We start from the raw sequence: 12,736 nt of genomic DNA, 5'->3' as shown, positions 1-12,736 counted from the left end.
TGTTGATTGGTCACTGCTCTGCCACTGGTCCTTCCTTAATTGGCTCCATCAGTTCTTGTTTCTTCTCCTCCGTGTTCGGTTCCCACCGGCTACTCCCTCAATTCTTGTTTGCTCAGCTACTGTTTTTCCTCATCTCTCCAAGGTCGGCTTGTTGACACTAGCTACATGACTCTTGTCATGCAGCTAGGCCTTCACTCCATACTCTCATACTTCTGGCTCATTACATGACCATTCTCCTCCAAAAACCCCTCTACAATTCCCCCTTTCTTTTCTTGAGCCAGAAAGGCCGTGTTTATTGTCCGCTGCAGGGCCCTTTGCAAGCAGGAGAATAAACACGGTAATACAAGGATGATAATACAAATCACAAACAATCCCATCAATAGCATTTTAATCAATCCGACCAGCCACCCTCCAATTCCCAAATTACCCAACCAGTCATCCAGGAACCCATGCTGTTCCCGTATTTTCTGTGTGGCATCCATGAGCTCTTTGATCTGCTTATGAATTGACCTGGAATGATCGTTCAGATCCATGCAACACATCCCATCAAACTCCTGACATCCGTGACCGTGCACTAATAATAAAAAATCTATAGCAGCTCTATTTTGTAAGGTAGCATGTCGGATACTATCTACATCATTGGCTAATGTTCCTAAAATTCTAGAAGTTTGATCAGCTCTTTTTGCAACCCAGCAAGCTAAATTTCGCAATTGTGTTAGTCCTTGTGCAGCAGCGACACCCGGTGCAAAAATAGAAGAACTACTTTGGTCCTAGACCATAGTTCTACCTCATCTTTACATTCTTTCCCTAAGGTAGTGACACTTCTTTTAATCTTGTGTAGGTTAGTGTGGTTTAATATGACCTTTTGTGTAGGCATTAGTAAGCTTAATTTACCTATGGTACACGGACCTCCCAGTTTTTTACTGGGCAGCCCTGGCCAAGCCCTATCTCCACAAATTAGGAATAAACCTTCTGGTAATTTTCTAGGCATGGCCAAATCCGGTGCTAGCTCTGTTCGACTGCACCCTACGTTTGCACACCAGATCGATTCATTTTGCCACAATGGATTACTGGGTGTGACATTTTGTAATCTCTTTATGTCGTTCTGATAAATGTTTGATCCCTCTGTGTAATTGAAAAACACCCAGGATTCCGCCCCTAAAGTTCCTAGGATGTCAAGTTCTTGGGGCTCTAAGGGACTGACAGGCAAGCTATCGTCCCATAAATCCCAATGTTCGCCACATTTCATTGCATTCTCACAGAGGCTCTGTTTCAGCACATTCAACCCTGCCACTATCTCCTTACTTTCAGATCTGTTTAAGGGGACCCCCACTAGACATGTATGAAAGGGTTGTTCAGGTTGAGCTAAGGAGGCACAAAACTGCGTCTGGTTCAAGCTCCGCATCAGAGTCACCCAAACATTGTGACTCCCCTTCCACGGTGTAGGTGGAAGGACTATCGGTTGATGACCTTTTGTCAGGTCCAGGATCCAAAGCAGGCTTAACACAGAAAAAACAACCCCTTGCTTCATCATGACTGCGCCTTTTGCTCCCTTTTCTATACCTCCCACGCAAACCTTTTTTCACACTTCCCGCAGTCAGGGCACTGGATCTCTCGAGAGGTCAGTGTTCCGAGGCAGATCCTGAGTTGGCTCCTGTAGTTCAGGTTGTTTTTGTAGCCACGGCTTCACCCACTTAGCTGGTACCCATTTGGCTCCTGTATCTGTAACGACACATGCATACCCTCGACCCAACATTATTAATTTCATTGGACCTTCCCACACACCAGTCACCCCATTTTTTACCATCACTTTGGCTTGTTCCTGTTCTTTCTGAAAAGCCTCCATACCTCCCTTTAACCCTGCACCATGTTTTACTGCTGGAGGTACAGAGTAGTCCTGTGGCAAGCGTAAAAAGTTTAGTACATAAAGCGCTTTACACAACCTGTCAGGAGGAGATAGCCCTGGCTCTCCCCCTTTTTGTTTTTGTAAAAGGTGTTTCAGAGTTTGATTCATGCGCTCCACAATAGCTTGTCCCGTTGGTGAATGTGGGACGCCCGTTACATGTGTTATACCCCACAGTTGGAAAAAGTCCTGTGTGGCACGTGCCACATAGCCTGGGCCGTTGTCCGTTTTAATCGTCTGTGGAATGCCCAGGGCTGCAATAGCAGAACGCATGTGTCGTTGAACGTGTTTGCTGGATTCGCCTGTTTGTGCTGTAGCCCAGGTAGCAAGGGAGAAACAGTCAACACTCACGTGGACATATTTCAGCCGTCCAAATTCGGGGATGTGTGTTACATCCATTTGCCATATCTCCAACGGTCCAGTACCGCGGGGGTTGACACCAGGTGCTAAACCACCCCCAAGATGTTGACAGTCTGGACAGGACTGGACTATCCCACGTGCATCTGCACTGCGTAGCCCAAACTGACGCCGCAGTACCTTAGCAGATTGATGGAAAAAGGCATGGGATCGTTGTGCTTGAGCAAAGCGATCAATTGAAGGCACAGCCCAGGCAGGTGCGACAAGTTTGTCTGCCCGAGCATTGCCTTCAGCTAAGCCTTCCAGGAGTCCTGTGTGACTACGGATATGTGTGATGAAATATGAATGCAGTCGCTCTGTCAGCAAAAGCCATAATTCATGAAAAAGTTGGTATAGTTGTTCATTAGCTATCTCTTTGAGCAGAGCACGCTCCATCCTCTGGACAATCCCTACGACATATAAAGAGTCACATACCACATTAACAGGTGCTGTGTTCCATCGCCGGAAGACCTCCACCACAGCTCGCAATTCTAATTGTTGTGTAGACCCTTGAATGTCAGATAAAATTACATCATGCCACTTCCCATTGTCTAACCATGTTAGTGCTGCTTTTTGAGCTTTGCCTCCAGCATCTGTAAAAACGGTGACACCACTGACCGGACGTTCTGACCTTTTTGGTAATTCTTCCCATTGACCCAATTGCAGCACGGAGAAGTATTTGTGAGGGGGTAGATGTACCTTCAACTCGCCCCTATAATCCAATAACGCAACTTGTAATGGTATGGAATTTTGTAATGCCCATTGTAGATACTCTGCAACCAGTGGAATAACCAAAAAAGCAGGTTCGACGCATGCTATCTCTACAACCCTCTGCCTTCCTTTCATTACAAGTTGTGCTATGGCCTCTACTTTCGTAGTGATGGTACATTTTGGTTGCATTGGCAAAAAGATCCATTCCAGCACATGTAGAGGATCCTTGTCAGTCACCCACTGCATAATTAATGCCAGGGGGTGGCGATCGTGATTGATAACCAATACTCCAATACTGTAGTCTGGGTCCCAACGATGAGTGTATGCCATAGCTATTTTGGTACTCAGGTGTTTCAATGCCTGCTCAGCTTCCTGTGTCAATGTGCGGGGGGCATCTGCGCCACCTCCTCCCTTTAGCAATTGCATCAGAGGTGCCAATTCTGCATTGGTGAGACCACACAGGGTTCGCACCCAATTGAGGTCTCCCAACAGTTTTTGTATATCATTTAAAGTAGTGATGTTCACACGAATTTCTAGTTTTTTGGGGTCTAACAGTTGTTTTGGTAATTTCCCACCCAAGGTACTTCCAGTTTTCCTCCTGTTGTACCTTTTCTGGGGCTATTTGCAATCCACCTTTTGCTAGTTCAGTCTGCAGTGTATTAATCAGTTGTTTTTTATCCAATTGTTTCCCTGCTATTAGAATGTCATCCATATAATGGTATATGATCAAATTTGGAAAATTCCTTCGTACAGGAGCAAGTGCCCAGGCCACATACATTTGAAACATCTGTCGGGTTCCGGATTTAAGGTCCACCTCCAAAGCAAATCTAGAAATAAAATGCAGACAGTCCCCGTCCGCCCCCCCCTGCTCCCCGAGAGAGAGAGGGAAAGAGAGAGACCCGCCTAATTAGTAAAAAAGGAGCAAATCTAGAAATAAAATGCAGACAAACTCTCTCCCAAGAGAGAGATCCGCCTAATTAGTAATTCCAGTGCAGCCCACGTGCGGCGTGCCTGGTTCAATGCAGACAGCCCACGCGCAGGGCCCGCCAAAAATATAAATAATTCCAGTGCAGCCCACGTGCGGCGTGCCTGGTTCAATGTGAACACCCGGTATGCTTAACCTGCCTGTAGGTAAAGCACCCCCAAAAAATCCTGACCCGAAATATTAAAGATTCGTGATCCTTGAGTTCGGACAAAGCACAACCGAGGCACGGTATCAACAAACTTGGCTCTGACTTTATTAGGTCCAACAATGAGGCAACTCAATATTCAAGAAAAAGAGAGAGAGAGAGAGGTAAAAGAAAGAGAGAGACAGAGAAAACAGTTGAAAGAGAAAGAATATTCACCACCCTGAGATCCAGCGGCGTCCCGCGGGAAATTCTTTCTTGCTAGTTGAAAGATGGCGGTGAGGGTCCCGCGTGGTCGAGCGATCCAGCCTCTTTTATAGAGTTTTTCGGCAGAGTCATGTGACTTGGAGCCATCAGTCAACAGTTCGCACCAATCACAGGTCCGAAGGCGGGATATGTCCGGTTCCTGCGCCGTAGGATTGGCCCCTTGCCAGGCTGTCACCGGAGACACACATCCGGAGGCGGGTGGAGGGCGGGCGCCTAGCTTATTGCGTCATCGAGCATTGCCAGGCTCAGGCATTACAGGCAGCCGCCACAAGATGTCGCCCGAGCCCATGGTTTACGATTTCTGAGACAATGCTCAAAAGGAAGGGGACAGATCCTCACAACATCGTCGGTGAATTTTTCATTCCCTGTGGTAACACAACCCAATGATATTGTTTCATAGGTGCAGCTTTGTTCACTGATGGCACCGAAAAAGCAAATTTCTGATAGTCATCAGGTGTAAAGGGATGGTAAAGAAACAATCTTTTAAGTCAATGATTAAAATGTCCCAATCTTTAGGGATCATATTGGGGGATGGGAGCCCCGGTTGTAGGGTTCCCATATCATTCATGACCTCATTGATTTTTCGAAGGTCATGTAACAAACGCCATTTGCCACTTTTTTTTGGAATAGTAAATACTGGGGTGTTCCATGGACTTGTTGTGGGTTCAATATGACCTTTTTCCAGTTGCTCCTGTACCAAGCTTTCAAGGTGGGCGATTTTTTCTGCAGACAGCGGCCATTGATCAACCCAAACTGGGGTTTCTGTTTTCCAGGTTAGTTTTAGGATCGGTCGCCCTTCATCAATGGCCACCTCTAAAAACCCTCGCTGTTAGTTACCAAACGTGCCCCTAATTGACTTAATGCATCCCTCCCCAGTAAACAAATGGGGACAGGCATCACATATGGTCTTACTGTACAGGTACTCCCATCCTGCAATTTGCAACAAATCACATTTGTACTGATTTTAGTGGTCTGTATTCCCCCGACCCCCAAAATGTGCGTAGGGGGGGATCTCCAATGGCCATCAATGAGGCCATGCTGCTTGACTGATTATGGTAATGTCCACTCCAGTATCAATCAACATAATGACCACACAAGTTTTCCCACCAGGTTCTTTTAGTGTTACCCGTTCTGTTGGTTTCGCCTTACTGATATCCATTGCCAGATAAATGTCAGCCTGGCCTGTTGATCCAAAACCCCCAGCCCCTCTTATCTGATTCCCAGCTGTGGGCACAGCTGATTTAAAGGGGACCAGTTGTCCAATTTTTTCTCCTTTGGGTATATGAATTGGTGGCAGGGGGGTCCATACCATAATAGATATGACCCCCGTAAAATCAGCATCGATTACACCGGGTAAAACGAAAAGACCTTTTCGGGTCGTAGAGGATCACCTGATAAGTAAGGCACTCAACCCGTGACCCAGTGGGCCTTTCATATCGGTGGGTATACATTGTACTTGCGGGTCTATCAGAGTCACCTCAACTGCTGTGGCAATGTCCACCCCAGCACTCCCTCTTGTGGCGGCAGCGACGCCATCCAGGCAGCCCGGGTGGAAGACTTGTTTTGTGTCATCGCGCTGGGTCTCCTCGCGCTCGCCACCCCCACCCCCGTTTCCCAGCCGAATTCCCTGCTTAGTGAATCTAGATCGGCATTCATCTGCACGGTGACCGTATTTCCGGCAGCGATTGCAGGTCCCTGCAAACTCGTGACTTTTTACTCGGCATTGAGCCTTAAGGTGTCCCGGTTTGCCACAGTTGTAACATTTTGGTCCCTGATCGCCTCTCCCTGATTGTACTAGAGGTTTCACCGCAGCCGCAAAGGCTGACGCCATGTATCCTGCTGTTTCTTCTGCTGTTCCTACGCGCTCACACGCATCCATCATTTCTGCCAGGCTAGAATTTTTGGGTAATGTCTGCAAAATGCGCTTACAAGTAGGATTAGCGTTGTCGACTGCCAACGACATTAGCAACGCCTCTCGAGCTACATCGGTCAGCGATGCCCTTTCCAATGCTTCACGCAATCTTTCTAAAAATGTCATATAAGGCTCAGATGGACCTTGCCTTATTTTTGTATAGGCAGGAAGTACTTTCCCATCTTCTGGGAGGGTTTTAAAAGCCTCTCGGGCTAAGGTGGCAGTAAGTGCCAAGGCTTCTGGTCTAAGTCGTGCCTGTCGTTGTGGATCACTAAACTGCCCTTCTCCCACCAGTTGGTCAAATGTTATCCCTAAAAGTGGATCATTATCTCCCCTCCCCAGGTTTTCCACCGCTGCAGCCTGTGCTGCGTCATGCCACCTCGTCCGCCACAAGAGTTCCTGCATCGGGGTTAAAATCATCGCCATCAATTGCTTAAAATCAAAGGGTGTTAGAAGCATCGACATAAAGATATTATTTATAAATGCTTGGGTATAAGGTGCATGCAACCCATTTTGTTGTACCGCTTTCCGTGCCTCCTTAACAATCTCCCACTGTAATCCTACCCAGCACAGTGGTTCTCTCTGATTTCCCAAAATAACTGGGAAAGCTGTGGGCAGAATCTACCCCTCCACTAGCGCATTCTGTATAACTCCTCGCCACCGTAATCGCGGATCGTCTCCTCCCCCGTCCCCCATGACAGAGTGCATACCAACATTCCCATCCATGTTTCTCATTCGGCTAGTCCCAGCTGCCTCGGCCCCCTCGCCCCCCCCCCCGCGTAGGCGTTCCCTTTCTTCTTCTCTCCTCTGCTCCTCCCATTGTTGTTGTATCAGCTTATCCACCTCCTCCTTGTGTTGTCGCTCAGTTAAGATCGTCTGTCTTTCCAGGTCTTGTAATTTTGCTAACAATTTTTCTGCCCAAACCACCAGATCCTTAACTTTCCCTGGACCGCCAGCAGATGAGGGGGGCAGAGGGGGATATTCGTATTCGGACGATTGGCGGGATGGGCGGCTTGAGGAGGCTTGAGGGGTGGGGGGGTGGGCTCGGGCCGATGCTCATCAACCTCCATTTCCTCCGGTTTAGGGGGCTCCCCTGTTGGTTTAGGGGGTATTCCAACTTTCTCCTGCTCTTCTGGTGGTTCGGAGGGGGTTGAAAAAACCGGTATTGGCGGCTGACCAAAACCACGAAGACCTCTCGCCCCAGGGTTAACCTCTGTTGGACGCAGAGCCGTAAAAGCCCCTGCTGCAACAGCCCTCTCTGCTTTCACTTCTTGAAGAGCGGTAAGAACAGCCCTCCATGCAGTTGCCAGTTCTATTGCCTCCTTTTCCCCACTGCTTATCGCGTCCCATAAAACCTTTCCAATAGCTTCCAAAGTGTCCACCTTAAAAGTGCTCTGGGGGTCCGAAGGGAACCCATGCTCTCGACACCAAACCAACAGTCTCCGGAGCAAATGCTCATCGTATTTCACCCCTCTCTTAGAGAGGATATGTAGGAGAAGCCTTACTATCGCACTTTCTTCTTTAGAAATATTTTGGCCCATCTCCTTTTCCCCGGCTGCTCACCTCACTAAGTGTCCTGTTGCAACGTACTTTTCTTTTCTTGCGAGTCGTCCTCCGGCCAGCTTCAGACCCGCTGAGCCGTACTCCAGCCGGTGTACCTCCTTCTGGGCTATTCCCCGAACTTGCCGTCGATTTACTAAATGAGTATCACGTCGGGGTCACCATCTGAGGAGAAGAAACACGACTCCACACAATCCAATGTGAATCAAAGTGAAGACACTTTATTAAGCATAAGCTGTCCCTTTATACATTTTGTACTTTCCCTGGCTGTAAGCATGTGTATTGCTATTGGTTAATATTACTGTCCACACTTCAAGCATACTCTTCTTTGATGTGTTGATTGGTTACTGCTCTGCCACTGGTCCTTTCTTAATTGGCTCCATCAGTTCTTGTTTCTTCTCCTCCGTGTTCGGCTCCCCTCGGCTACTCCCTCAATTCTTGTTTGCTCAACTGCTGTTTTTCCTCATCTCTTCTTTCCAAGGTCGGCTTGTTGACACTAACTACATGACTCTTGTCACGCAGCTAGGCCCTCACTCCATACTCTCATACTTCTGGCTCATTACATGACCATTCTCCTCCAGAAACCCCTCTACACTTACATTAACAGTAAGAGCTAATTGTTTCTGCCCTATTGATGAGACCAGGAGATGAACACAAGAATAACTCCATGGATGGTGAGATCACCTACCTGCTGACAGATTCCATAACAATTTTTGTGTTATATATGGGGAAGGTCCTGGCATAAAAGGTATGTCTGGCTGCATCCACTACCTAATTCTTGAAGTCTCTAAGAATGCAGAGTGGCTTCATATTTCTACTGTAGTTTTTCAGCTTGGCTATCTATTGTCTTCACAGGAAAAGCCCAAGAAAAGTGATCTTGAGCTCTTACAGGCTTTAATAAGTATCATAGGATTTGAAGGTGAAATCCAGGTACCATGAGAGTCTGTGATTTTAGCAGGCTGAGGACTTTCCCTGGAAGGTTTTTTAAGGCTTATCTGAACCCGCTTTGGCATAGCAGAGCCTGGGTGTTTTGGAGTGCACTCATAATCCCCACCAGCACAGCAGTGGAATCAATGTGCCATCCTTAACACAGTCATTGCACTGTCTCATGTTTTCTCACTTGGTACTGGGTTTACTTACTGATATTTTTCTATCTCCATGTATCTTTTCTTTTTCTCTTAAATCTCTCCTGATATCAACAAGAGTGACTTTTCTGCAGGAACAAAGAGGGAAAGTGTATGCACCTAGGTTCTTGTATTTGACCTTGTTTGAGGTTAATGAGACAATTAATTTTATACAAGATACTGGCACTTGGGCTATTTCACTTTTCTGTGTAAGCAATGTAACTAGTAACACTCAATTGCTCTATGCACCCTTAAATTATTAATCAATATCCCATGAAAGCATGAAGTATTATATTTTTCAGCAGGAAAGTCTCTCAAAGGCAAAAACCAAGTGTGATTTTTTTCACCCCTTCTGTCTCCCTCCCCTCCCCACTTTTGTGTTATTACACTGTTAAAAAAAGAGATTTAAAGCCATGCAAAATCAGGACCTACAGAATTATAATTTCAGTGACATTTGAAAATAGTGGGGTTTCATGTATAACCTTATTTATTTCAGCATGTAATGCTAAAATATAAGTGCTTAGCCTGTAGAGGGTTCTCTGCAAGATGCCCAGTTTCCAGTTGCTGAGGAAGCTATAACACATTAGTGTTTGAGACTAGCTTAGAGTAGGCAATCCTTGGGGCATGAACATCTAACTCTCTCCTGGCCTGCAAGAGGGCTATTCCCAACGCCTTACTGAAAATACTTGACCTAGTGCAATGATGGATCTATGCATTACATGTTGAAGTCCTCTTCCTGAAGTGCTACTAGTGAAGGTGGAATCATGGGGTGAGGGCACAACTTACCCACTTCTGATCTGGGTTAGATAGTGTTTCTTCCTATCTCGGGAGCATCAAACAGGGGGCTCCTTCCCCCAGAGCATTCTGTTCTGCTGCTGTGGGGGTGCACAGGGGCTTGTGTCACCTCCCCTGGGTACAGCTCCTGCTCCATCTATGACAGGTACTGGTACCAACAGTGAAGCCACATGGAAGATATTAAAAAAAGTAAGTTTATCTTGTGTTTTACTGGTCCATGAAGTTCCATGTAGACTTACAGTGCTGCATACAGAAGGAATAGAAAGGAATCTGCTTGCTCATTAGTGGGACTTTCCTGCTGCTGCTTTGTATCACTGGGAAATGTCTCTGAGGATGGAGTTTGGGGGAAACAAGCAACTTATGCCTTGCTCTGAGAAGTTGTGACAGGACAAGGAAATACAGAAAACATTCTTTCCAGAGTCTCTACCTATGTGCCTGGTGTCAGTGAGAGCTCATGTTGATTCATTACCAGTGGAGGTCATGAAAAGGAGAGAAAGAAAAAAAAGGAATGGAAAGAAAAATACCTGGAGAGCACTCTATTTCTGTCTTCTCTTTTTTCCACACTAATACATATTGACTGATGTTGGAACTACTGCTCTCTAGAACAGACACAGATCAGTTCAACCGCTTCCTTAGCATTTCTCATCCTACGGGAGAACACACAAGGTTGTGTGGGGCAGGGAAACATAGGAGAAGGTATGCTGACTAGATGTCCTTGTTAGCGGAGAGCAAAGCGGTAGGAAGGCAGAGGACCAAGGACAGTGTGGAAGGAGCTAGCATGAGCCAGAGAAAAGCCCAGGCCTAAAGTGTGGGTACAACTGGTGCAAACCACTTATCAGAGAGTCTGAGTCTGAACTTGTGCATGGCTACCAATTACCATACAGCTGTAACCACTGCTGCCCCTGTTCTTTTGGTATATTTTTTCAGCTGTGGTAATTTTTTCTTTCTTTGGTGGACCCAAGAGAATACATCATTTTGCCTGGCTGATATCACTGCTGGGATATATTCTGAATATTTAAAGCACTATCCTGTGCTGCAGGGATCAGATTGTTCTTTATCTTGACTGCTGCTGTGTTCTTGATCTCTTAATATTTATTCTTTATGAGTGTCAATGAAGAATGGGCCTGATGCCCAGTTAGATATAATCTGACTCTATGTTGCCAGTCTGGCACATAATATGATGCATTGAGGTGTCATTTTCATCTTTCGAGGTCTACTTCATTTTTGCTAGAGATGTAATAGCAAAAACAACCCAAAATTATGTCATTTCTAAAGTTTGCCCTAAAAGTTCCATTTTACAGAGGCTCTTGCAATAATTTTTTCTGCATTCCAGTTTGTGTCAGCTCCCATTCTTGGTCTTAAAGTTTGAATTCTAAGAAGTCCAAAGTTAAAGAACTTTTAAAAAGTTTCGTTTGGTGTTTGACTAGTTTGAAATGGAGCTTCCAGTGGGAACTCCTCTGTCTAATCTCAGACTCACTCACAACCCAATTAAACTTGAAAAGGTTGTAAAGCTTTGTTAATTTGTCAGGGAGCTGGGATAAGATTTGTGTTTGTAATCACACTTGAGGAGCCATGGTAATCTATCCTGCAAATGCTCAAGTGTGAGCTTAAATTTAGCTGCTGTTTTAAGTGCAGCAACTTGTGTATTTAAAGTTCAGCAGGAGCTGATGTGTTTTCCAGAACTAGGTCCTAATTAGCTTCTGAATTTGGTACAGCTCAAATAATTTCAGAAATAATATGCAAAAAGCAACTGTGTAACATATTCTAAATGAGATTACACCTTTAAACTTTTCTCTATCTAGTGGGACCCTATGATACAAAAAAAGTCACATCTGTCTGTTTACTACCATTCTCTATGACATCTTAATGAAAATTGAGAGATGCATATTTTCTTTGCCAGCATCATCCTTGCATTTATTAACTGGCTGAGCTAAAAACTAACCTTAGATAGAAATAATGAAAACATTAATCCAATGTGACTTGATGATCTCTATAGTTAATGGTCTCATTAGTGATGCCACTGTTTTAAATGATGGTAGAATAACTCAATATGCGCATTAATGTAAGACATCATTGATAGATTATTAATTATCTAAATGCTGAACTAAATTAATCCCTTATATAATTCCAGGGAAGTTGTCTGTCATGCCAGAAATAAAATTGATTCATGTTATTCTAGGTATGATTGTTATGACTAAATTAATACTGATTTGCTATCTAAATATCTGATAAAAGCCCAGACAGACTTTGTATACAATCAGAAAACCATGAAATGAGTATCAGGGGCTTTTTTAGGGCTGGAGGACCTCAAGAGGTTGCGTAGCCCATTTCTTGGCTGGAACACAGAAGCAATGATGCCCAGGTTATTTCTGGCAGATGTTTGTCTAATCTGCTCTGAAGAAATCTTGAATGATGGAGATTCCACAACCTTTCATGGCATTCTGTACCTGTGCTTGATATCTGTAGTGTACATAAATCACAGGACATTCAGGGATGCCTAAAGGCAGCTAGATGCCTGCCTCCTGTAGCAATCAAAAGATGTCAGGGACTTAAATAATTTTCATGATTTGGGTATTTGTGACCCTGATTTTTATTTATTTGTTACACATTTGCAGGTCTATTTACTAATCAGATACATTGAGGTAAAGCCAAAATCACATTGTCTAGCATTACCCACTGGATAACGATGTTATGATGTTAATATACAAGTCCATCTAGAGGGTTGGTCTATATCCTAACACGCTATTAGGCAGGTATGTGCTAGGTCTTGTGTGAATGCCTCTTGCCCAACACTGATGACATCGCTGAAGAACTCTCACCTAGAAAAAAACTTTATCCAGCTGAAGAGGAAGATTCAGAGGTCTGATTTTATCAGAATTCCATAGTTGGAATAAATTAATTTTCTCAATACCCATTAGGGTACTAGCATTTAATGATATCT

At 45.0% G+C, this 12,736-nt stretch overlaps 1 long non-coding RNA gene across 1 annotated transcript; it reads right to left on the bottom strand.

Annotated features, from left to right (window-relative positions):
• Positions 1–244: 244 nt before the first annotated feature.
• Positions 245–7,935, bottom strand: LOC137677131 (uncharacterized). The gene is made up of 3 exons (XR_011050224.1): positions 7,880–7,935; positions 1,577–1,722; positions 245–312 (listed from the first exon to the last, which is right to left on the bottom strand). It is a non-coding gene; the product is annotated as an uncharacterized lncRNA (long non-coding RNA).
• Between the last annotated feature and the right edge of the window lie 4,801 nt (positions 7,936–12,736).

This window comes from Nyctibius grandis, assembly GCF_013368605.1.
Source record: "Nyctibius grandis isolate bNycGra1 chromosome W unlocalized genomic scaffold, bNycGra1.pri SUPER_W_unloc_1, whole genome shotgun sequence".
In the NCBI taxonomy this organism is placed as follows: domain Eukaryota; kingdom Metazoa; phylum Chordata; class Aves; order Nyctibiiformes; family Nyctibiidae; genus Nyctibius; species Nyctibius grandis.
This window is presented reverse-complemented; position numbering and strand designations above follow the sequence as displayed.